The sequence below is a fragment of the Choloepus didactylus genome, chromosome 2 (assembly GCF_015220235.1).
Source record: "Choloepus didactylus isolate mChoDid1 chromosome 2, mChoDid1.pri, whole genome shotgun sequence".
NCBI classification, from domain to species: domain Eukaryota; kingdom Metazoa; phylum Chordata; class Mammalia; order Pilosa; family Megalonychidae; genus Choloepus; species Choloepus didactylus.
Genome location: NC_051308.1, coordinates 85,741,569 through 85,768,135, shown reverse-complemented (window position 1 = coordinate 85,768,135; position 26,567 = coordinate 85,741,569). Strand labels below are relative to the sequence as shown.

General features: G+C 36.0%; 1 protein-coding gene and 1 pseudogene across 3 annotated transcripts in view; one reads left to right on the top strand and one right to left on the bottom strand.

The window, feature by feature from the left end:
- RASAL2 (RAS protein activator like 2) overlaps positions 1–26,567 on the top strand; it is a 531,908-nt gene that overhangs the window by 53,065 nt on the left and 452,276 nt on the right. The gene's annotated exons all lie outside the window — the stretch shown is intronic.
- Positions 6,942–9,014, bottom strand: LOC119527975 (annotated as a pseudogene).

Here is a 26,567-nt window from a genome sequence, read left to right as displayed (position 1 = left end):
TTAAGAATGGGTTATCGTGTCTCAGTTTCAAAATGTTTGGAGTTTGTGTGTGAAAGCTAAGCCTAGATTGTGATATCAAAAGTGGTGTGCCTAGAATGTGATGGTACTTTTTCCTTTTTTGGAAGGTGGGGTGGGGTGGACATTTTAGTTAGTGTTTTTTGTTTGTCTGCTTTTTAGAGTTGGTAGGTGTTAAACAAAAAGTTCTCTAAGTCTTTTGTACATTTTCTGTTTTATAGTTTTTGTAGGTGAAAGTTAGTACTTTAAATGCTGCTAATAACCCCGCAATGATTATTAAGAAAATTAGGTAGATTTTTTTTCTTCAAAAAGACTCCCCAGTTGAAAGAAAATAAACATTTACATCAAATAAGATATTTATAAGGGGTTGAAAATAAAAAGCAAGATGACTATTCATTAGAACAGCTAGTTGTGTCTGGAATTTCAGAGGTATTATAGTGTAATTTTCTTAATTTAGCATGTTAAAAAGCAGTTCATTTGATTGACTCTTTATCCCCTTGAGCATTGTAGGATATTAAGTTTTACATTCTTCTCCTTAGGGATTTAATATTTAGTAAGCACAAATGATCACTGAAACTCCCCAATGAATATGTTACTTGAAGCAATTAAAAATGAAGGTCCCCCACCCCCCCTACTTCTTGACACATGTATTGCAGTAACCAGCCTCCAAAATGGCATCCAGTGATTTATGCCTCCTGATGTTCATACCATGGCAGAGTCCTTCCCACATTAAATAGGATACAGTCCAAGGAATGTTGTGTGTGACTTCTGAGGTTAGGTCATGAAAGGTATTACAGGCTTAGCCCTTGGATCACTTTTTCTGTGGGAAGCCAGCTGCTAAACTCGGAAGACAGCTAAGTAGCCCAGTGGAGTCATCCATCTGGAGAGGAACTGAGGGCCTTGGTCAACAGCCAGCCCCAACTTGCCAGTCATGTGAGTAGTGAGCACCTTGGAAATTGATCCTCTATCTCCAATCAAGTCTTCGGTTGATAATAGTCACAGCTGGCATTGAATTGTAACCATATGAGAGACCCCAAATGAGAACAGACTAGCTATGAGCTCTTTACAAATTCCTGACTCACAGCAGCCATGAGACTCAAAATGATTTTTGTTTTTTTAATTTGGTATGCAGTCATTGTAACTGATACATATGTTTTTTTTAAACAAACAAGCAAACAAAGCTTTTTTTGATAGAAAATTTCAAATAACACAAAATGGAGAAAATAGTATAATGAAAGCCATGTACCCATCACTCAACTTCAACAAACCGGTCCTGTTTCGTCAATACCTGTTCACTTCACACTCATATCCCTTCAGATAATTTTGAAGCAAGTCCCAGACATCGTATCTTTTTATCAGCAAATATCTCAGTATGTATCTGTAAAAGATAAGTATTCCCCACTCTCTAAAATATTATTATTGTAACCCCCAAATTAATAATTATTTCTTAAAAATCATCTAATATCCAATCATTGTTCACATTTCTCTTACTGTCTTAAAGTTTCTTTATACAGTTAGCTTATTTGAATGGGATGCAGAGGCATTACATATGTTTAAATTGTTGGCATATTTCCAAGTCTCTTTTACTCTGTGCATTCTTCCTTTCTCTCTGCCCCCCCCCCCCCCCCCGCAATGTTTTATTGAAGAAACAGTTTTGTTTTTCCTGGAGAGTTTCCCACATAGTTTTGCTGATTGTATACCAGTGGTGTCATTTAACATGTTTATCTGGCCCTTGCACTTACTGTATATTTACAGTTAGATCCGCAGACTTGATCTGATTGTTTGTTTGTTTGTTTTTATGAGACAGTGTCTTTTTTTCAGTGTAATTTTATTGAGATGTATTTACACACCATACAAGCCATCCAAAGTATACAGTTAATGGTTCGCAGTATCATCATATAGTTGTGTATTCATCACCATGATAATTTTTAGAACATTTCATTACTCCAGAAAAAAAAAAAAAGAAAAAAGAAAACCCCAAACATCCCATATCCCTTACCTCTCCCTCTTACTGACCACTAGTATTGCACTCTACCCAATTTTAAGACTTTCAATAGAGGTAAGTTAACTGAGACACTGTAGTATTGTCACAGATAGATCTATACATCAGTGGAACAGAACAGAACATTCAGAAGTAGATCCATACAATAGGCAACTTTTTTTTTTCCTGTATAGTTATACAATCATTATCAGGATCAAGGCCACTGTATTACAGTTCAGCAACTTCAGATATTTCCTTCTGGCTACTCTCAAATGCTAGATGCTAAAAAGAAATATCTATATGATGAGTCAATAGTTAGAGTCATTTGTTAAATCCTAATTTCTCAGTTACAACTTATGCCAGTTTGGATGTATTATGTCCCCCAAAATGTCATTATCTTTAATGCAGTCTTGTGGGGGCAGACGTATTAGTGTTGATTAGGTTGGAATCTTTGGATTACGTTGTTTCCATGGAGGTGTGGCCCTGCCCATTCAATGTGGGTCTTGATTTAATCACTGGAGTCCTATAAAAGAGCTTACAAACAGAAGGAGCTAAGAGCAGCTGATATAGACATTTTGGAGATGGCCGCTGAAAGCAGACTTTTGCTGAAACTTTGGAGATGCTAGCAGAGTTTGCTCCTGAGAAATTAAGAAAGGACGAAACACTTCAAGAGCAACATTTTGAAGAACGCACAGGGGCCAAATGAAGAGGTGGCACACAACCTGGGGTCAGCAGATGCCTCCATGTGCCTTCCCAGCTAACAGAAGTTTTCCAGATGCCATTGGCCTTCCTTTGCTGAAGGTATACTTGTGTTGATGTCTTAATTTGAACATTTCATGGCCTTCAGACTGTAAATTTGTAACCAAATAAACCCCTGTTATAAAAGCCAATCCGTTTCTGGTATTTGTGTAATGGCAGCATTAGCAAACTGGAACACACCTCCTCCCTCTCATTTGAACTTTCTCTCAATCTTCAGGGATATCTGGGCAATGACCATTTTAACTTCTTTGTGCTGGAGAGGGGTGTTGACCTTATGGGGTAGAGGCATGAAACTAGTTGATGTTCTTGGAGAGACTAGTACCTGGGTTTCAGGGCTTGTCTTGCATAGGATTAATCTGGAGGCCTTAAATTTTCAGCTGAAAAAATAATCTTACTATGAAAAACTTTTATAGAGACTTAGAGCCCAGTGCACTCCCTAGGGTTTTCAGGAATGCTGTTGATTGGGGCTTGACATACTGTGGTAGTTTGCAATAACTGGCTCAAGCTTGCATAAGAGTAACCTCCAGAATGACCTCTTGACTCTATTTGAAATCTCTTAGCCACTAAAACTTAATTTTGTTCCATTTCTTTTCCCCCTTTTGGTCCAGAAGGCATTTCCAATCTCATGATGCCAGGGCCAGGCTCACCCTGGGAGTCATGTCCCATGTAGTGGGCAATGTAGTGAGTTTATTTGTGGAGTTAGCTTAAAGGGAGAGGTCACATCTGAGCAACATAAGAGGCTCTCTGGAGGTGACTCTCAAGCATAATTTCATGCAGGCCTAGCTTTACCATTGTAGAAATAAGTTTCATAAAGGCAAGCCTCTAAATTGAGGGCTTGGCTTAATCAATTGTGAGTCCCTAGTGCCTGAGAGAATATCAGGAATTCCTCAGGTGGATGACATGAGTTTAATAGTTCCACATTTTCTCCCCAGTCCCTCAAGTAGGCTTTGCAAATGTATTTTTTTATTTTCTGCCCAAAATACTCTGGAATGTATCTGGGTATTACATTAACCTGTACAGAATAACAAGATCTCATTCCCTATTCTAGTTTTCATGTATTTAGGTTGTTTAAATAAACTGACAAACAGGTTAGATTAGATAGTGTGCTACAGAAAATTTTAATTTTGGACCAAATAAACATCTCTTCCTTTGGTCTCACATAGAAGTTGAAGTTTTAAAATACAGGCAATATCTTCCTTTATGTTGTATTCTGATTTACCTTAATCCAAACCAGGTCCATTTCATTCATATCTCTAATTGAAGTCTGAACCCTTTCAACTTCAACAGTTGCTGTATGGAGTAATGTTGTCTTTCAGAGCTGCAGAATTCTAACTCTGAAAATGACAGGGAACTACCAGGTTATACCCAAAGAGTACAGCATCTCAGAATTTAGAAATAACAGTTAAAACTCAGGAATAGATGTGACTGCTGTAAGAGCCTACAATCTAGGAACCTTTACAGTGATCCTTATTTGAGCATTCTGTACATCTTAATCATCGATTGCCCCTTTTCTCCCCACTTTCTATGCCCTGATAACCCGCCACTTCTTTTTAAAAACTGTTTTATTGAGACATAAAGTACTTACCATAAAATTCACTGATTTTAAGTGTACAATTCAGTGAATTTTAGTATATTTATGGTTGTACAGCCATCCATCTAATTTTAGAACATTTCTATTATCCTAAAAAAGAAACCTTGTGCCCATTTATAGTTTTGCATCATTCCTACCCTTAGCCCCAGATTTGCCTTTTTTTTATTTTTATTTTTTTCATTTTATATAAATAGAATCTTACATAGTATACTCTCTGGTATTTGGCTTCTTTCACTGAGCATTTTTTGAGGTTCATCCCTGTTGTAGCATGTATCAGTGCTTTGCCCTTTCTTATTGTCTAATAGTATTTCATTGATATGGATATGCCACCTTTTATTTATCCATTCACCAGTTGATGTTCTTTTTTGACTTTGTGAATAATACCGTTATGAACTTTTGTGTTTAAGCTTTTGTACAGATGTGTATTTTCATTTCTTGTGTGTAGATTTCTAGATATGGAATCGCTAGGTAATAGCATAACTGTATGATTAATTTTTTAAGAAATTGCCAAGCTGTTTTCCAAAGTGGTTTCACAATGTTACATTCCCAACAACAATGTATGAGGGTACCAATTTGTCCACATCCTTGACAACACTTATTGTGTGACTTTCTGATTATGGCTGTTTAAAGATTGAGGAATGGTATGACATTGTTGTTTTAGTTTGCATTTCTCTATTGACTAATGATTTTGAGGATCTTTGCATGTGGTTATTGACTATTTGTATATCTTCTTTGAGGAAGTGTTTCAAGACTACTTTTTTTTTTTTTTTTTTTTTAATCATCATTTTATTGAGATATATTCACATACCACGCAGTCATACAAAACAAATTGTACTTTCGATTGTTTACAGTACCATTACATAGTTGTACATTCATCACCTAAATCAATCCCTGACACCTTCATTAGCACACACACAAAAATAACAAGAATAATAATTAGAGTGAAAAAGAGCAATTGAAGTAAAAAAGAACACTAGGTACCTTTGTCTGTTTGTTTGCTTCCCCTACTTTTCTACACATCGATCCATAAACTAGACAAAGTGGAGTTTGGTCCTTATGGCATTCCCAATCCCACTGTCACCCCTCATAAGCTACATTTTTAAACAACTGTCTTCGAGATTCATGGGTTCTGGGTTGTAGTTTAATAGTTTCAGGTATCCACCACCAGCTACCCCAATTCTTTAGAACCTAAAAAAGGTTGTCAAGACTACTTTTTAAGTATTAATTGTGTACTTCTATCAGGAAACACATAATGTGGTTGTTTGGGATATCCATTGAATTAATTAATTGATTAAATTTGATTGTTAGTTGGAATACTTTACCTATCCTTATGGTATGGCAATTATTTTGGTAGTCAGAAGCTTATTCTATAGCTGCACCATCATAAACAGTAGCCACTAATCACATGGCTATTTACATTAAAATTAAAATTAAAATTAAATGTTATAGTGTAGTTCCTCAGTAATACTAGGCACATTTCAAGTACTCAATAGCCACATGTAACCAGTGGCTACTGTACTAAACAGCGTAGAAAGAGAACATTGCAGAAAGTTATACTGGACCGTGCTGGTCTTAGTGTGTTCCTCAGGAAGGACTCTAGGGAACAGTATTCCCTGGGTTCTTGCATGTTCATAATAGTATGTGCCATTATACTTGAAGACCAGTTTGGAATGATATGGAAGTTGTTATTTATACCAGTCTTGTAGCTGTTGGTGAGTTTTCCTTGTTTGTATGTATTTTGAGGTTCATGGGAATGCATTTATGTAGTTTTGTTACAGGTGTCTGAATTATTGACTTAACTATTCTGTTTGCTCTGTTTTTATGGGGGAACTTAGGGAGATTCGGAAGTATACTACCTTTATTGCCAACTTCCTAGAATCCCTGCATACCTGTTTTTTTTTAAACATGTATTTTAATTTATTTTGTTGCATATTAGGTACACATTTAAACAGAAATTAAAGTCCTATTCTCCAGAATAAGACAATAAATAGAGCTAGCTGCTATTATACAAATGGAATGAATGAACATAAAACGAAACATGTGGTCTTCCATCATACTCATTTGTTTTAAAACTAATCTTTCTCAATGAAAAATAACTTATTTGAAACTGTGTAGAGTTGGTAGACTGTATATGTCATTTAAGTATAACTTCAGGGCTTTACAAAACAATTTTATTGGTGGTATTTATGTGTGAGGAGAAGAGAAATGTTTACTGTATATAACGGTTAGGTTTCAGGAGACATGATTTAACAGTAAAGTTTTTATATGATGAGGAAAAAACAAGTTTAAGTATTAGTTATTTTAGAAATGCTACCTAAACTAGAATGACATTTATTAAATATTATATAGTCCATCTCTAACTCCATTCTAATAATCTATAAATTACATCAAATGAAGCTATGGAAATTAAAATTTTAACCAAGAAGGGAACTTAGGCTAGCTTTAAAGTTTCTAGTATCCACTAAGTTTAGCACCTTTTCCTTCTTACCACAAAGAACTTCTTTTATATAAATATAAATTTTACCTAGAACATCTCATTTTTTTACAATGCAGCATTACTGTATTTGTATTAAGACCCCATTTCTTACCAGAGCCTTATTTCTTTTCTGCTGTCTCAGCCTCTGAGTATATCCGGCAGAGCGCTGCATTAGGACGACAGACAAAAGCATCTGTTTCACTTCCCAATTCTGCTAACTGTTCCAATGAAGACACACAAGGATAATGGTCTTTTAGCATATCTGGCAATTTGGAATTGTTCTCTTGAAGACATTGAGAACATCTCGCTGGTGTTAGAAACTTCAGTTCTTTAAATATAGAATTCGTTTCATCAAACTGCATCATCTTTTTCACACTTCGCAAGTTTGGCATAGTAGAAATATATTTAATTAAGCTACTTGCTCTAGTTTCTTTATTGGGGGTTTTAGCATCACTGATGGGCTCTTTTTTTTGTTCTCTTGTTCTTTTTTACAATCGTGAAATATCACAATTCTAGGTTGTTTATTTTCCATTTCTAGTTATCCTTGCTCTAGGTTAACACCTATATTATCAGTGTTGACTTCTAGGATTTGTTCTGTGGCTGCACAGGCCTCATTTTTTTTTTTTTTTCTCCAAAATTAACTTTTTCTTGACTCTTCAGTTTTGGAATATCTGCAGTTGCACATTGCATCTCCTCATTAGGCTGAGCCTCTGCCAGAATGGCTTTCTCATAGATTGTGATATTTTCAATAGGACTTGTGATTGGTTCAAGACCTGCAAGGCATATCTAATATTTAACAAGTTTTTTGGCACCCAGAATATTTTTAACCAGGTCATTCAGTGTGGCCAGTATTTCTTCTTTTGAATATCCCTCATTAATCAGGTTCAGGCATTCGGAAAATGTCGTTTTTACTTTTTCTGTAAATAGTCTCTGCTCATCTTCTTCTGCCATGGTAATCTAGAAAGACCCAATAGGGTTTTCATTTTGTCCTTCAGGTTCTAGTTGGGTAAGTACACAGCTAGGAAGCCTTTTCAGCACTCTTCCCTTGCCAGCTTTTCACTCAGTCAGGTAGATTTTTCTCTCTTCTGTAGTTTCTTTGGGCTGAGCCAGTCTAATAAAGATTGCTTGGGTTGCATTATGTCTTTACTGGTTAATGGTTTTGGACTTCTCTATCAGTTTGGTGTTTGGAGATGAAGCTGGCCTGGTTATAATTTCGTAAACTAGGTTTCTAGATGATGTCTCATATCTTTTTGTGTCTTGAGAAGAACTGATTTTGACAGTAGATAGATCTGTTTTTAACCATAGTAATCCCTTTCCAATAGGCCCTTTCTGCATTGTACAACTGGCAGAAGTTCTGTTGATGCCCTATTTCATGTTGTCTTGGCTATTATTGTAGTGACTTCTAATAGGAAGTTGCACAAGCTGTCTGCCAAATTTTGTCTTAGTTCTGTTTGAGGTGCTATTACTTTTCACTGTTACACTGCTGGTGTTTACAGGCTGAGGCTCTGTGGCTTCAGAGACAGTAACTGAAAGTTTCTTGGTTGTGGCAGAACTCACATCTTTGACTCGTAGAGGTTTTCTAAATGAATTAACCTTAGACTGAACATTTTGGCTCCAATAAGATCCAAGCACAAGTTTCTTGTGTATGTTATAAGCACCTTGCTTTGGTTTTTCTGTAGTCATTGGTTTTCTTTACTATTTTTTTTTTTTTAAGTGAAATACCTGACTAAATGTCCTGTATTGACTTTGGGGATCATCGTTAATTGGTAACAACTGAATAGTTTGATTATTATCTTCCAAATTTTGTATATTGAATGCTATAGTTGAATTGGTTAATTCATTGGAAGGTTTTAAAGGAATACAATTTTTTCCCATCCGTATATTATTTTTGCTCTCTGTAGTCCTATTGGAATTTTCTTTATGATCCATATTCATTTTACTTTTCAGAATTTTTGTCCCTTCTTGGACCTGGTGTTCAGATGGCATCATTCTCTGGCCTCTATTACTGGAAAATTTCTGATCTTCTCCCTCTTTGTGTACAAAAGGTGTTTTTCTTTCTAAAAGAAGTTCCCTGAGGTTTTGTCTTCTTTGCTCTGGGCGGCAGGTGCAGGTTGCAGGGCACGACTGGGAGGCTTATGGCAGCCGGGGGTCGGGCTCCGCAGACCCACCCACAGCCTGCGGCCACCCACCATGCCCTCAAGTTGCATACCTACTTTAATGGTACTCGTTACTAAATTAAAATTGTAGAAAGTTAGTGCTAGAAGGTTTGATCATTTAATCAAACTCTTCATTTTGTAGATGAAGAATCTGAAAGTTGGGGAAGCTGTTTGGTCATACGCAGAATCAGGTTCATAACTCAAGTTTGCCTTATTCCAGTCAGTGTTCTTTCCCACATCTGTAGCACTGAGGCCAAGGACAAAATGAAGTGGGGGATCAGATGACAGTGGCAAAATACTCAGGCAAAAAAGACTTAATTGCCTATCAAGTTCACATGGAAAGAGGCAGAAGAAAACAAAGTACCAGTACAAACAAATATAATGAACCAGATTACAACATAAAAATAAAGTGTGTTTGTGTGTATGTATATAAATATAATTAACATTTTCAAGGTAGGTAGTTGGCAGACTATTTGTCCATGAAGATGCACTAAAGAAGCCTCCTGGAAAAGGGAAGAGTATACTTCCAGCGACGCTTTATAGGGTGTGTTGATAAGATTTGGCAATTCTATTACCAGTTACCCTCTTCCAGGTCAGTTGTGTATTTACCATGCTATTACATAATATCATCATCTTTAATTGTTGATAACTTAATCAGTACTTTCAAGTGAAAATAAAACTAACGGAATCTTAAATTTTGCCAGAAATAGATATGAAATACCAAAAATATAAACTTATCTTTTATTGTAGATGTATGATTATAAATTTAGGAAACAAAGGAATAAATTGAAAAAACTTAGTAATAACTTCAATAACTATGGGAAATACGATAAAAATACAAAACACATAACCATCATCTATCTAATATGATCATAAATATTCTAAAAGCAGAAACTGTACTTAAGTCTCCCATTATTGTCCAAATGCCCAGTATTATTGAATGAAAAGTTTAAACATTTGTCATCAGTATCTAATTAAAGATAAAAAAATAAGTATGTTCAGTTGAGAGATAAGGTTGGGTAAGCAGAGTATTGGTGTTTTGCATACCCTTCAGTGATAAGCTTAGTCATAAATAACACTGAGGCTCTTAGGAGTCATTTGTAGTTTTTGAGTAGAAAAGAATGTAGTTTTTGAGTAGGGAGATGATATGCATTGTTGAGATTAATCCTTCAGTATATTCTAGATAAATTGTAGAGGGCAGATCCTAAAGAAATGGGTATCTGGGAAATTTCAGTGATAGTAGTAAGGTCTATAAGCTGGAGTGCTGGCTTACTAAAAGTAAAGGAACATAAGGTTTGGAAACATTTTAAAAAACTTTTTATTTTGAAATAATTTTAGGTTTACCAAAGGGTTGCAAAAATAGCATAATAAGTTTCTGTATACCTTTGACCCAGCATCCCCTAATGTTAACATCTTATACAACTATAGTGTAATGATCAAAACTAAAAAGTTAACATTGGTACAATACTATTAACATTGATACAGTATTATTAACTAATAAAAAAGGACTTTATTGTGATTTCACCAGTTTTTCCACTATTAACCCTTTTCTGTTCTAGTGTCCCATCCAGAATACCATTTGAAGAGTATTTGTTGGATATTTCGTAGAATATCCTTCCGTTTGGGTTTGTCTGCTGTTTTCTCATGATTAGGTTGGGCTTATGCAATTTTTGGGAAGAATACCATGGAGGTGAAGTGCCCTTCTTGTCGTGTTATGTCAGGGGTTACATGATATCAATATGACTTATTGCTGGTGATGTTAATTTGATTACTTCTTAAGGTGGTGTCTGCTAAGTTTCTCCACTGTTTTTTTTTTCCTTTCCATACTCAATTTGTTAGAAGGATTCACTAAACCCAGACAGCAATCAAGGGGAGGGGAATTAAGCTCTGCCTCTTGGAAGGAGGAGTATCGGAATTTGTGGGCATATACATGTTAAATCTACTGTGCAATTAATTAATATTTTGGGGAGATATTTTGAGGCTGTGTTGATTGGATAAGAAACATGGCGAGAGAAGAATTGTTAGATGTTGGTTATTAGTTAATTATTGGGGATAAAGGAAAGGAGATGGATTTCTTCCAGATTTTGAGCATAGGTGACTCAAAGTAGTTAACCTTGGTTCTATCATTGATTCAGTCTGTTTCTCCACTGAAATCCAGTTCTATAAACCATAAAGAGAGCTAATCTAGATATGGTACCTTTTTTTTCTGTTGTCCCAAGAGACGTATTAGAATATTTCAGGACTTGTATGCCATTTTGATGGAAACTACTTAGTCCTGAGCCATTTAGTTGTTAGGTTGCATGCTTTGCTAACAAAATTCCTTCATTATAATTTATGCATATTTCCCCTTGTAAACTTGCCCATTGTTTTTGAAATTTAAGACATTGTTAAGGAAGTTTGTTTTCTGCTGAAGAACATAGCTTACTCAGTACATTATAATCAGGAAAAAAGTTGTTAGACGTGTGGCAGTGACATCCTATTGTCCATATCCTATTGTTATAATTTACATTACCTTTTAAATATCCTGTTGCTATCTTCCAGGGGATGTTTTTAGTTAGTTCTAAAGCAATCTCCTACAGTTTTTTGTAGCATAGGAGACAGATCTTGCTGGATTGCTGTCATCTTGCCAGCCTAAAATTTTTTCTTTCTCTGTGAAGAATATGCTGAATATGTTGGACTTCCTCTCTCGGTTCTACTTCAAGCCGCATGAGCAACTCTACCCCTGATGTCCATCTTTTAGCAGGCTGTGGTGTATCCACAGCACTTTGTTGACAATATTGTACCTCTTTTCAGTGTGGGGAAAAATTTAGTTGGGTCCTGTCACATCTATGTCTTAATTATTAAAAAGATCCTTAGTTAGAACCAGATTTTCTTTTCCTTCTCAGTAATTGGTAATCTTGCTATTTGAATTCATAGTTTCCAGAAACCTGCTATAAAATGGTGATTGATTGTTTTTTCTCCCCATAAAACTTTATATTTCTTGACTTGTTTAATAATTACTAGGCACTTAATTACAAAGGATATTTTAAGAAGTTCTGTTTGGGTGATATTTACTTCATAGCTGGGAGCGCATACTTACTGCCTTATATAGAAACTTGCAGCCCAAGAATTTCTTACTGGAAGTTTCAAAATGATTCTGTTTGAGGAAGATTAAGTAGTGAAACTGAATTACCATATTATTTACTATTTGCTACTGAAAGCACATACATAATGAAAAGACATCAAGCTATTGTTTTAGGATCAATAATGATTTACATTGTTGTTTGTTTTTAAGAATTTTCTCTCATTTACCTGAATTTAATTTTCATTTTTTAATATTATGACTATTATTCATCTCTAAGTCAGCATTAATTGTGTGATTTCTACCCTTTCCCCCTCCTCATTATATTAGGTCGTTCTAGAATACGTATGAGTAATGTGTGGTTTAGTGAGTTCCTTGTAAACAATAAACTTAGAACATGACATGAGTGCTGATGTAGAACTTTGATGGTTATAACAGTGAATTGCTAGTGGGATTAGGAGAGGGGTATGTTTTTTGTTTTTGTTGTCAGAATGTCAGCTGCTATGGATTGGATGAATGATTTTTTATTTAAAAGAAATGTATGTGAAACTAGAGTGGCAGATGTCAGCTGAAGTATTCAACTTCCTTAACTTCCTTTAGTTCTTGTGTAGAAGTAATGGTTGGCATTTACCAGGTCCTATTGAGTAGACAGAGAAGAAAGAAAATGAACTAAAGACATTAAGCAACATTATACTTTTTAATAAATATTATTCCCCCCCCCCAAAAAAAAAAGAAGGAAAAAGGTCAGTGTTACAAACTTGATTCTGTGATATATAGGTGGAATTTACTGATTAAATGGAAGAATATGTGATTAGGATAGGTTGAATAAATGCAGTGATATATAAAATCCTTTGCAGTATCCTTTCACAAGTGCCAAGATAAACAGTTTTCTTTAGCCTAAATACTTACTCATGATTATAATCTTTTTTTATAATACCTGACGTTACTGGTAGCCTCCTTTTTGTGTTTCATAGTACATATCAAGTGGGCCTTTACTTTCAAACAACTTTTATTTTTTAGCATTATACATTGACTTCCTGAACTCCCTTTTACATGTGGAATTTAATCTTCCATATTCTGCTTTATGACTCATGATTATTTTGAACTTTTATGTAGTGGTTCTTCTTGCCTCAGACCATTGGCAATAATTTTCAGTGTGGGCATGTGCTCTGACAATGGTATAAATATTTTCACTGTGCCCTGTCTTGTGGAGGGAGCCCCCCAGAAGTCCTAGCTTGCCAGGTGCTTCTCTGGACCACCGTCTAGCCAGTGCCTTGAGTTTGCTTACAGAGGTGTCCACCTGGCCTGGGTTCCACAATGTCCTGCCCTTCCTTTTGTGCCACTTCTCTGTTGTTTTTAACTCTCAGTTTTTGCCCTTGTGGGGAGTGGGGTATTGGTCAATTGAAGGGCTGTAGGCCTGTAGGACGAGAAATACCTGGTTCTGATTCCCAAGCCCATGGGAAGTTCAGTGCCCGTATGGTTTATCTGCTGCTCTGTAGCTTGCTAGATTGGGCTAAGGATGGTGTTCGGGTAATAAATAGGTAGTGCTGTCAAAGCCATAATTAGGGATTCGATGATATCTTTTAGCTTTCTGAGAACATAAATCATCTTTATAGGATATGTCTATTTTTAGATTTGCATACATTCAGTTTTCAAGTGCATCTTTGGAAATGAAATATATAGAGATAGGAGACTTCCAATATTAAATGATGGTGAGGGAAGGCTGTGCTATGTCACAGGTGAGCGCTGTTCCCCAAGGGTTATTAGGTTATTATGCAGGTTAAACCACTAAATACATGTAAAGCACCTACGACAGAGCCTAGTATATAAAAGTAATAAATATATATTTTTTAAAGTATTGCTTTCTTGGAAGTAAATTCTACATGGTTACAATTCAGTATTGAATTACCATGTTGTTAGATTTCACTTGTTAAATATTTATGACTTTTTCTTTGGTGTTTGTACAGTGATTCACATATCATCTTCTTTATATATCCTGTTCTTGTCCACCTTTGGTATCAGGGTTCGACTAACTTCCAAAAGCGAGGTGAATAGCCATCCATCTTTTTCTATGCTCAGGAAGTGTTTACATAATATGGAAAATCTTCTGGGCCTGGGACCTATTTTTGTATTAGTTGTATATTGCTGTGTAACAAATTATCTCCAAAACTTAATGGTTTAAAACAACAAACATTTATTACCTCATATTTCTGTAGATCAAGAAAGTAAGCATGGATCTCTCATAGGCTATATGTAGAGCTCTTATTGCTTTTCATTTTGCAATGGTTGGTAATTTCCTTTTTAGTTGATTTCTCCTTAACCAGAGTAAAAGTGCAGTGCCCCACCTTCCTTATTTCCATGGGCATAGATTTTAAACCATCCTTATTTTTTTTTATTTTTATTTTTTATTTTTTGTTAAACTGTAATTTTATTGCCCTGTGGTTAACGTGGTCCTAGATGATTTTTTCTTTTAATTTTTGTTCAGATAACATATGTATGGCCTAAAATTCCCTCCTTTTACATATACAATTCAGTACTACTAATTACATTTGCAATTTTGTGTTACCATCACTACCACCTATTACTAAAATTTTACAATAGACCCAAAGAGAAACTTTGTACAATTTAAGCATTAACTGTCCATTCCCTACCTCCAACCTAGCCCCTGGTAACCTGTATTCTAGATTCTGATTCTATGAGTTTGCTTATTCTAATTATTTCATATCAGTAAGATCATAAAGTATTTGTACTTTTGTGACTGGCTTATTTCACGCAACCTGACATCTTCAGGGTTCATCCATGTTCTTGCATGCATCAGAACTTTATTCCTTTTTAATGCTGAGTAGTGTTCCATTATATGTATATACCATGTTTTGTATACTCATTCATCAATTGATGGACACTTGGGTTGCTTCCATATTTTGGCAGTGTGAATGATGCCGTTAGGAACATCAGTGCACAAATATCTGTTCGAGTCCCTGCCGGGTCACATGGTAATTCTATACCTAGCTTTCTGAGGAACTGTCAGGCTGTCTTCCACAGTGGCTGCATCATTTTACATTTCCACCGGCAGTGATTGAGTGTTCCTATTTCTCCACATCCTCCCAAACACTTATAATTTTCTTGTTTTTAACTAGTAGCCATTCTCATTGATATGAGATGGTGTCTCATTGTGGTTCTGGTTTGCATGTCCCTGGTAGCTAGTGATATTGAACATCTTTTCATGTGGTTTTTGGCCATTTGTGTATCCCCTTTGGAGAAATGTCTACTCAAGTCTTTTGCTCATTTTTTAATTGAGTTGTTTATCTTTTTATTGTTGAGTTGTAGGATTTCTTTATATATACGGATATTAAACCCTTATTGGATATGTAGTTTCCAAATATTTTCTCCCATTGAGTAGGTTCTTTTTTGACTTTCATGATAAACCCTTTGATGCATAAAAGTTTTAAATTTTGTCCAAAAGGAGCCGAGAGGTCACTCTGGTGGGCACTCTTACGCACAATTTAGACAACCCTTTTTAGGTTCTAAATAATTGGGGTAGCTGGTGGTGGATACCTGAAACTATCAAACTACAACCCAGAACCCATGAATCTCGAAGACAATTGTATAATAATGTAGCTTATGAGGGGTGACAATGGGATTGGGAAAGCCATAAGGACCATACTCCACTTTGTCTAGTTTATGGATGGATGAGTAGAAAAATAGGGGAAGGAAACAAACAAACAGACAGAAGTACCCAGTGTTCCTTTTTACTTCAATTGCTCTTTTTCACTTTAATTATTATTCTTGTTATTTTTGTGTGTGTGCTAATGCAGGTGTCAGGGATTGATTTAGGTGATGAATTTACAACTATGTAATGGTACGGTGAACAATCGAATGTACGATTTGTTTTGTATGACTGCGTGGTATGTGAATATATCTCAATAAAATGAAGATAAAAAAATAAAAAATAAATAAAATATACATCAAGCAGTAATTCAGTCACCTCCAATCTGCTGTGTAACAGGGCATAGTGTAAATGACAGATAAATAAATGTGTCATAAGCTTTAAAAAGAAAATTTTTTTTTGATGAGGTCCCATTTAACTATTGTTTTTCTTTTGGTGCTTGTGGTTTATGTGTAAAGTCTATGAAACCATTGTCTAACACAGGGTCCTGAAGATGTTTCCCTATATATTTTTTCCCGGAGTTTGATAGTCCTGGTTTTTGTGTTTAGGTCTTTGATCCATTTTGAGTTAATTTTTGTGTGTGGTGTGAGAGAGGGGTCCTCATTCTTTTTTTTTCTTTTTTTTTTTGGCATATGGATATCCAGTTATCCTAGTACCATGTGTTGAAGAGATTATTCTTTCCCAATTGAGTGGACTTTGCAGTCTTGTCAAAAATAAATTGGCCAAAAAAAAAAAAAAAAAAAAATGTAAGTCAACAATGGAGGGGAAGAAGGGAATGGGATGTTTGGGATGTTCTTTTTATTTTAATCTTTATTTTATTTTTTGGATAATGAAAATGTTCAAACTTTGTGGTGATAAAGGCACAACTATATGACAATACTGTTAACAACTGATTGTACACTTTGAATGATTGTATGTTATGTGATTATATCTCAATAAAATTGCATTAAAAATAATTGATGGTTTACTACAGTTTATTGTTACTACAAGGTTTGTATATAAGGTGCAAAAGTAATGGAGTTACCATAAAAAATGTCAATGTTTTATTTACTTACTCAGTGATGAATGTTTTTAGTACAACAAATCTCACCTGAGAACCACTATTTAAAAAAAAAAACCCAGAAAACTTGCTAATTATGATTGTGCTTCATCTCATGCTAATTTTCAAGCAGCATTTCTTTTAGATGGGTCCAGCAGATTAGTGGTCGATGGGCATATTTTGTTTGACTTCTTTGTTGTTTGCACCATATCTTAAGAGTACAGATTAAGCAGGTTTGTGCTTGGTTGCAAAATCAGCACCTTATTCTCTATTATTCTAACTCACTGTTTTATTTTAATTTAAAGACCCCTGTTGGCACTTGAATTTGCCAGCCTGCTTTAGAAGAATAGAGGGAGAGAGGGTCATTGTAGTATAGTGAAGGACTAGGTTTTGAAATTAGACCAGCTTGAGTTAAAAACCCTGGTCTGTCTTGTACATTGTTGTGTCCTTGGGCAAAGTAGTTGACCAAGACTTATTTACTTCAGTTATAAAATGGGGAAAATACTATTTTTTGAGGATTAAAGGAGACAATTTACATGTAGCATCTAGCACAGACTAGGCACCCCATAAATGGTAGCAATTCTTATCATAGACAGAATTAATGGAAGAATAGTTAGTATCATGGCAGGTTTCTCAAATATTAGGAACATCCGTTCCTTTGATACCCCGTGCCCACTTCCCTTTAAATTCAAAACCCCAAAGGAGCTCTGTGGAAATATATAAATGGATTTCTCCCTTAGAATTCCCTTGATGCTTCCTCTTCTTATGAGGAAAATGTTTTATAACTCTCTTTTTGTAGGTGTCAATCTAATTCTGTTTCTGAGATCATAGGGCATGTGACAACATGCAAATCTTAACATATCATAATAGAAATATTTCTTGATGACTTATGGATCTAAGTTTAGATTACTGGATAGTATTTACTTTATGAGCTCGATATTGGAAAAATACTGTGATTAAAAAGTCTTAAAATGGAGTCAATAAGGTAAAATATGACTTGAATTTTGGCATATAGATAACACACTACATGTAGAAATGACTCTTGGAAAATAAAATATGGTTTTTAAAGAGTGAAAGTTTAAGCCTTGTACTGTTCCACTAAATTGTGCAAGTTGGTGTCATACTGGATATCTTGTTTTATTTTTGGACTCTTTAACCTTTGTATTTTAGACTTTGTTATTCAGCATGCATATCAATGCCGAAAGAAATGTTGCTCCTGAAATGAAGGCATCCTAGCCTCCATATTGATGATATGTCCCTGACTATCTGGTAAGTGCATACTCTTAACTAGGCCAGTTACATACTCTTAACTAGGCCAGTAACATAATATGGAAAAGTAGATGTGGCATATCCTTTTTTGGAGTAATATCTCTCTGACTGACTGGACAATCTGCTTACAGCCTAAGAGTTTTCAAATATTGTATAAAATAAAATAAAAGAAAATAAAGGGGTGCAAGGACAGTTTTCTAAAACAAATTGACTTACACAGCCACCTGTTCTTTTGTAAAGTGCTCTCACTTATTATTAGACAGTTGTTGAAAAATAAATGAATTCTTTCATCTTTTTGTCATTCTGCATGTATTCCATAAAATACCACTTTGGACAAGTGCCCAAGACAGAAATCAAAATGATCAGTACTTTTAAATTTCTAGTCAATCTCTAGGAAAATTATTCTTTCCCTGGTTTTGAAAACTACAATAACAAAAAGTACAGAGGAAAAAAAAAGGTACATAGTAACTTAATAAAACAATAGACAAACAATTATTACTTTATAAGATAGTTGGGAGATTTGTTTTTTTTAGCTTTTGCTTTGAAATACTTTCAAACTTAGAGAAGTTACAAAAGTAATACAAATCCCATACGGAGAATTCCGACATACTCCCACCCCCACCCCCTTTCCCCCCATACATAGATCCACAAATGTTAATATTTTGCCACGTTTGTCTTATGAGTCTATCTATACATCTCTTTGTCTCATACATTCATTTTCTGAAACTGTCGAGTGTAGGTTGTATACATCATGTTCCTTGAGCAATTAATACTGCCATGTTTATTTCCTAAGGACAAGGATAACCACCTTAAGTGCAGTCACAAAGTTTAAGAAATTTAACATTGATAGTAAAGCTTACAGTTTATATTCCAGTTTTTTCATATATCCCAAGAATATCCCTTTGAGCCTTCTCTTTTCCTTTGCTAGATCCCATCCAGCATCATGTATTGCATTTATTTGTCATTGTCTCTTTAGTTGCTCTTTCTTTTTTTAAATTGTGGGACTGAATGTACAACGTAAACTTTCTCATCACAGCTACTCTCAAACATACCATTCAATAGGACTAATCACATTCACATCACTGTGGTTGGTACCGTCACCACCTTCCATTACTAAAAGTTTCCCTTTCTGTATTAATTCCCTATTCCCACTACCCCTTGCCTCTGGCAAGCTGCACGGTAATTTCTTTCTCTATGAGCTTTTGTATTCTCTGATATTTTCTTTGTAGTTACCATGGGGCTTAAATTTAACTTCCTAAATCCATAATAATCTTGTTTGATTTGATACCAACTTAACTTCAGTAGTATATACAAAGTATATTCTTATACCCCCGCATCCCCCCCTTTATGTAATTCTTGTCTCACATTGTTTATTACAATATGAGTCCAAAGCCACTGCTTTATCATTACATTTTATGCATTTGCCTTTAGAGCCTATAAAGAAGTAAAAAGTGGAGTTAAAATCCAAAAATACAACAGTACTGGCATTTATATTTACTCATGAGGACTTTATTTCTTCATGTGGCTTTGATCTATTGCCCTTTTCTTTAAGCCTGTAGAAATTTCTTTAGCATCTCTCATAGGGCCAGTCTAGTGATGATGAACTCCCTCAGTTTTTATCTGGGAATGTTCTAATTTCTTCCTCACTTTGAAAGAGTTTTGCCAGACTTCTAATTCTTGGTTGGCAATTTTTTTGCTTTCAGTACTTGCCTCCATGATTTCTGATGAGAAATCAGCACTTAATCTTATTGATGTGTATGTGACATACCCCTTGTATGTGACATGTTGCTCTTTGCGTGTGGCTTTCAGGATCCTTAAGCATTTGACAATTTGATTATGATATACTGTGCTGTGGGTCTATTTGGGTTGATCTTGTTTGGAATTCAGTGAGCATTTTGGATGTGTTTATTTATGTCTTTCATTAAATTTGGGAAGTTTTCAGCCATTGTTTCTTTGAATATTCTCTCTTTTCTTTCTAGGACTCCCACAATGTGTATACTAGGATACTTGATGGTATCCCATGGTTTCCTCAGACTGTTCACTTTTTTTAATTCTTTCTTCTTTCTACTCCTCAGAATGATTTCAATGATCATATCTTAAAGTTCTCTGATTTTTTTATCTGCCAGCTCCAATCTCCTGTTTGAATCGCTCTAGGGAATTTTTAATCTGTTACTGTGGTCTTTGCTCTGTTTGATTGCTTTTCATAATTTCTGTCTTTGTATTGATAATCTTTGTGTTCATCTGTTGTTTTCCTGATTTTCTTTAATTCTTTTCCGTGTTTTTCCTCAGCTTTCTGAGCACATTTAAGACCGTTTTTGTTTTAGGTTTTTTTATTTTTTCCCCATTTTTTAAAAATTGAGATTGTTCACATACCATACAATTATCCAAAGATCCAAAGTGTACAATCGTTTGCCCATGGTAGCATCATACAGCTGTGCATCCATCACCACAGTTAATTTTTTTTTCAATTTTTAGAAGATTTTCATTACTCCAGGAAAGAAATAAAGACACACAAAAAAAGGAAATTCAAATCCTCCCATACCCCTAAACAACTCCCCCCCTCCATTATTGATTCATAGTTTTGGTATAGTACATTTGTTACTGTTGATGAAAGAATGTTAAAATACTAACTATAGTATATAGTTTCCAATAGGTATATTTTTCCCTATATGCCTTTCTATTATTAACTTCTAATTATAGTGTCATACATTTGCTCTAGTTCATGAGAGAGAGTTCTAATATTTGTACAGTTAATCACGGACATCGTCCACCACAAGATTCACTGTTTTATGCATTCCCATCTTTTAACCTCCAGCTTTCCTTCTGGTGACATATGTGACTGAGCTTCCCCTTTCCACCACCTTCACACACCATTCAGCACTGTTAGTTATGCTCACAATGTGCTACCATCACCTCTCCATTTTCAAACGTTTAAGTTCACCCTAGTTAAACATTCTGCTCGTAATAAGCAGCTGCTCCTCATTCTTTAGCCTAGTTCTATATCCTGATAACTTACATTTCATGTCTATGAGTTTAAATATTATAATTAGTTCATATCAGTGAGACCCTGCAATAGTTGTCCTTATGTGTTTGTCTTATTTCACTCAGTATAGTGCCCTGAAGGTTTCTTCATCAACTCATTTTTTTTAAGACAGTTTTGTTCACATACCATGCACTCTGTTCTAAGTAAACAATCGATGGTTCCCTGTATAGTCGTGTATTTATGTATTCACCACCATTGCCACTATCTGTATAACGACTTTCTTCCACAAAGGAGGAGGAAGAGTCAAAGAAGGTAGAGACAGGAGAAAAAAAAAAAAGAAAGGAAAAAAAGAACAAAAAAAGAACAAACAAAACATGACAGCTAGAAAGCAACAAAAGGAAAAATAGCATTAAACTAAAGTAGAATAAAGAGTCAGACAACATCACCAATGCCAAGAGTCCAATACCCTTCCCCTATGTCCCCCTCCCCCCGTATGCATTTAGCTTTGGTATATTGCTTATGTTATATTAAAGGAAGCATAAAATACAATGTTTCTGTTAACTGTAGTGTCTAGTTTGCATTGATTGTATTTTTCCCCAAATCCCACCCCATTTTTAACACCTTGCAATGTTGGCATTCATTTGTTCTATTTCATGTAAAAACATATTTGTACCTTTTATCACAATTGTTGAGCACCCTAAGTTTCACTGGGTTATACAGTCCCAGTCTTTATCTTTCCTCTTTCCTTCTAGTGTCCCACATGCTCCTAACCTTCCTCTTTCAACCATACTCACAGTCATCTTTGTTCAATGTACTTACATTGGTGTGCTACTATCTCCCCAAATTGTGTTCCAAACCTCTCACTCCTGTCTTTTCCTTTCTGTCTGTAGTGCTCCCTTTAGTGTTTCCTGTAGAGCTGGTATCTTGTTCACAAACTCTGCCATTGTCTGTTTGTCAGAGAATATTTTAAGCTCTCCCTCATATTTGAAGGACAGTTTTGCCAGATATAGGATTCTTGGTCAGTAGTTTTTCTCTTTCTGTATCATAAATGTATCACCCCACTTCCTTCTTGCCCCCATGGTTTCTATTGAGAAATCCGCACATAATCTTATCAAGCTTCCTTTGTATGTGATGAACTTGTCTCTTGCTGCTTTCAGGATTCTCTTTTTATCTTTAACATTTGATAATCTGATTATTAAGTGTCTAGGTGTAGGCCTATTCACATCTATTATGTTTGGGGTACTCTGCGCTTCTTGGATCCATAATTTTATGTCTTTCATAAGAGATGGGAAATTTTCATTGATTATTTTCCTCTATTATTGCTTCCGCCCCTTTTCCCTTCTCTTCTCCTTCTGGGACACTAGTGACGTGTACATTCCTGCATTTTGTTTTGGCCTTAAGTTCCTGGAGATGTTGCTTGTATTTTTCCATTCTTTTCTCTATCTGTTCTTTTATGTGTAGGCTTTCAGGTGCCTTGTTCTACAGTTCCTGAGTGTTTTCCTCTGCCTCTTGAGATCTGCTGTTGTATGTCTCCATTGTGTCCTTCATCTCATGTGTTGTGCCTTTCATTTCTATAGATTCTGTTAGTTGTTTTTTTCAACTTTCGATTTCTACCTTAATTATGCCCAGTGTTTTCATTATGTGCTTCATCTCTTTTCCCATATCTTCCCTAAACTTTATGAATTGATCCAGCACTAGTTGTTTAAATTCCTGTATCTCAGTTGAAGTGTAAATTGTTTCCTTTGACTGGGCCATAACTTCACCCCTCCTAGTGTAGGTTGTAGTTTTCTGTTCTCTAGTCATCTGGCTTCCTTGGTTACCCCACTCAGGTTTTCCTAGACCAGAATGGGCTCAGGTCTTGTAAGGAGGCAATAGTTTCAGGTCTCCCTGAGGGTGTGTTTTAGAAGATTGATGCACCCTGTGAGACCTTGAGTCACTGTGGTTTTCTGCCCAGCAGGTGGTGCCTGTCAGCCTGTAGCTCCAGACTGGTGTAAGGAGGTGTGGCCTGTGGCTGTTTAACCCCAGGCTCTGGGGTCTGGTTCTGAGCGGAAGGTGGATAGTAGAGCCTCTTTCCTCTTAGGGAAGATATTGCCCCTGGGGAGAGGTCATTTGCATTTGAATAGCCTCTGACTCTGCTATCTCTACCCTTGTCTGGGTCTGAGTGCTGAGAATTGAAAATGGCTGAGGCTTTCTCCCCTGAACCAAAAAAGGGACAGAAAGACCCCCTTCAGGGACAGTCTGTGGCCCCCCTCAGTTTCACCCATCAGCCTGAGACAGCACCTGGTCCTCTGGGCTCCCCCTCCCTCCCAGAGAGGTCCTCCAGCTCTCCAAGGTCAGTTGCCACCAAAAGCCTGTGTCTCCTTGTTGGGTTTCATAGCTTGTGTTGAGTAGTTCATGTGTGCTAATTAAAACTGCAGTTGGAGCTCAGCTGAGCTATATTCGCTTTCTTGTAGAGTGCTGCTTTCTAGCATTGCGAGGCTTTGCAGTTTGAGTCGTGGGGGGGAGGGGCTCCTGGCTCGGGTCCGCAGTTTTTACGTACAGATTTTATGCTGCGATCTCGGGCATTCCTTCCAATTCAGGATGGTGTATGATGAGTGGACAGTCACATTTTTCACCCAGCAATTTTTCCAGATTATTTTCTATTTATTCCTAGCTGTTTATTAGTTGTTCTAGGAGGACTAACTAACTTCCATTCCTCTCTATGCCGCCATCTCTAGGACTGTTTTTAAAAGAGTCTTTGTGTGGTATATCCCAGGTCTAGTCCTCCTCAATGATGGTTTCTCATGCTTTATTGGTCTCCTTTGCCTGGACCATCACTTCCTGTTTTTTTTCTATCTTTTGTAACCTTTTTGACATTTTCATATTTTAATATAATGTTGCTGGGATTTAGATTCTGAAGTGTCTGTTCCTTAAACTGGTATCCACTAGTGTTACAACAAATCTTTCCTTGTAGAAACTAAGTAAAACAAAGGGTGGGGAGAGGGGAACACCCTTCCTAGTCTTTATACATTGACCTGTAGGAACATTCACTTTCAGGACTTATCCAAACAGTGAGTTTAGAGAATAGCTTTAATGTGTAGGGGCCTCCTTCTGTGCATGTCTTGTCTTGGGCATGTGAGGGTAACCCTAGGAGTTCCTTCAGTTACACATTTCTGAATGTCCGTTCCTCCCTAGTATTTTAGTTTGTGAGGCTGCTGAAAGCAATACACTATGAAATGGGCTGGCTTTTAACAATGGGCAATTCACCATCTAGATTTTATTTTAATAACGAAACTCATAAAATGAGATTAAGATGAGGTTGGTAATAAACTAGACTGATTTATATTAAATCTATTTAATTAATAGATTTAATTAAATTAATTAAGTGTATGTAAGTATATGTAAGTATACAGATGTAAGCACAAGTACATAGATTTAATTTAATTAAATTAATCAAATTAATTAAGTTTATGTAAGTATTAAGTATATGTAAAAGTAAAAAAAAATCCTTTGCTCATTTTCTTTTATTTATTTATTTATTTTTGTGTTACAGTAAAACTTTATTTATAAAAATAGGCAACAGGCTGAATTTGGCCCTTGTTTATTGTTCCCTGATGTACAGCATAATTGTGGTCAAGTCACTCAGCTTCAAGGTATGTCGAGATTAATCAATAAGAATATTAGTTATGAGAAGAAACATTATTAATAGTGACTTATTGGATCACCATTTTGTGTTAAGAGTGTTCTAGACTTTTATTTCTGAATATCTGAATAGAAAGCAAGTGTATGTATAGAATGGCAAAAGTTCATTTCATTTTGTGGCAGTCTCAGCAAACATTTCCTTCTGCTCTTTAAACTTCTGTAAGGTGTTTCTACACAATACAAAATAATTGGGAAAAATCTATTTTTTGGAATGAGAAGTCTGATTTATGAAAAGCTTGGAGTGTTATGAGTGTGGGACTTTTAATTCATTGGACTAGTTCCTTCCTTTTTTTTTTTTTATTAAGATTTATTCATATATCATACAATCATCCAAAGTATATAATCCATCGATCACATTGCTATATAGTTGTTCATTCATCACACCAATCAATTTTTTTAACATTTTCCTTGTACCAGAAAAAGTGAGAGCAAGAATAAAAAAAACAAGAGTAAAAACAGAACACCCAAATTGTCCCCTCACGTTCTTCCTTCATTTTTTTTTGCCCCCGTTTTTCTGTTCATCCATCCATACACTCGATGATGGGGAGTATGATCCACATGGCTTTCCCAGTCACGTTATCCCCTCTCATAGGCTGCATTGTTATATGGTCGTCTTCAAGATTCAGGGGTTCTGGGTTGTAGTTTGATAGTTTCAGTTATTTACTGCTAGCTATTCCAATTCATTAGAACCTAAAAAGGATTATCTATATTGTGTGTAAGAGTGTCCACCAGAGTGACCTCTTGGCTCCTTTTGGAATCTCTCAGCCACTGAAACTTATTTCGTTTCCTTTCACATCTTCCTTTTGGTCAAGAAGATGTTCTCCATCCCGCAGTGCAGGGTCTAGTTTCCTCCCTGGGAGTCACATTCCACGTTGCCAGGGAGATTTACACCCCTGGGTGTCAGATCCCATGTAGAGGGGAAGGCATTGTTTTCATATGCAAAGTTGGCTTAGGTAGAGAGAGAGGGCTACATCTGAGCAACAAAGAGGCATTCAGGAGGAGACACTTAGGCACAATTATAAGCAGGTTTAGCCTCTCCTTTTCAGTAACAGCCTTCCCAAGGGCATGTCCCGTGATAGAAGACTCAGTCCATCAAAATGCTAGTGCCCAATGTCTGCGAGCACATCAGCAACCATCGAGGTGGGGAAGCCCAACACCCCTGCATTCTCCCTCAATTCCTCGGGGGCTCTGCATGTTTTTTCATTTTTTTTTTTTAATTAACTATTAACTATATCAAAAAAAATTAAACAAAACAAAACAAAAACATACAATAAAACACTTCAAACAAACCAAAACAAGGGAATAAGAAAAACACAACTAACCTAAAATAACTACTTTACTTCCAACATTTAAAAAAATGGTTTACTGTCTCTCAGTTGTTCAGTTGTGTGCCAGTTTGGACGTTTATGTCCCCCAAAATGCCAAGTTCTTTGATGTAATCTTGTGTGGGCAGACGTATTAGTGTTGATTAGGTTGGAATCCTTTGAGTGTTCCCATGGAGATGTGACTCAATCAATGTTGGCAAGACCTTTGGTTGGATAATTTCCATGGATGTGTTATCACATCCATTCAGGGTGGGTCTTAATTGGATCACTGGAGTCCTATACAAGTGTTCATGGACAGAAGGAGCTCAGCGCTGCAGCTAAGAGAGGACAAAACACCCCAAGAACAACATTTTGGGGAACACCATTTTGAAATGTAACCTGGGAGCAAGTGAGTGCCAGCCGTATGCCTTCCGAGCTAATAGAGGTTTTCCAGATGCCAATGGCCATCCTTTAGTGAAGGTGCCCTGTTGTTGATGCCTTACCTTGGATACCTTGTGGCCTTAAGACTGTAACTTTGTAACCAAATAAACCCTCTTTATAAAACCCAATCCATTTCTTGTATTT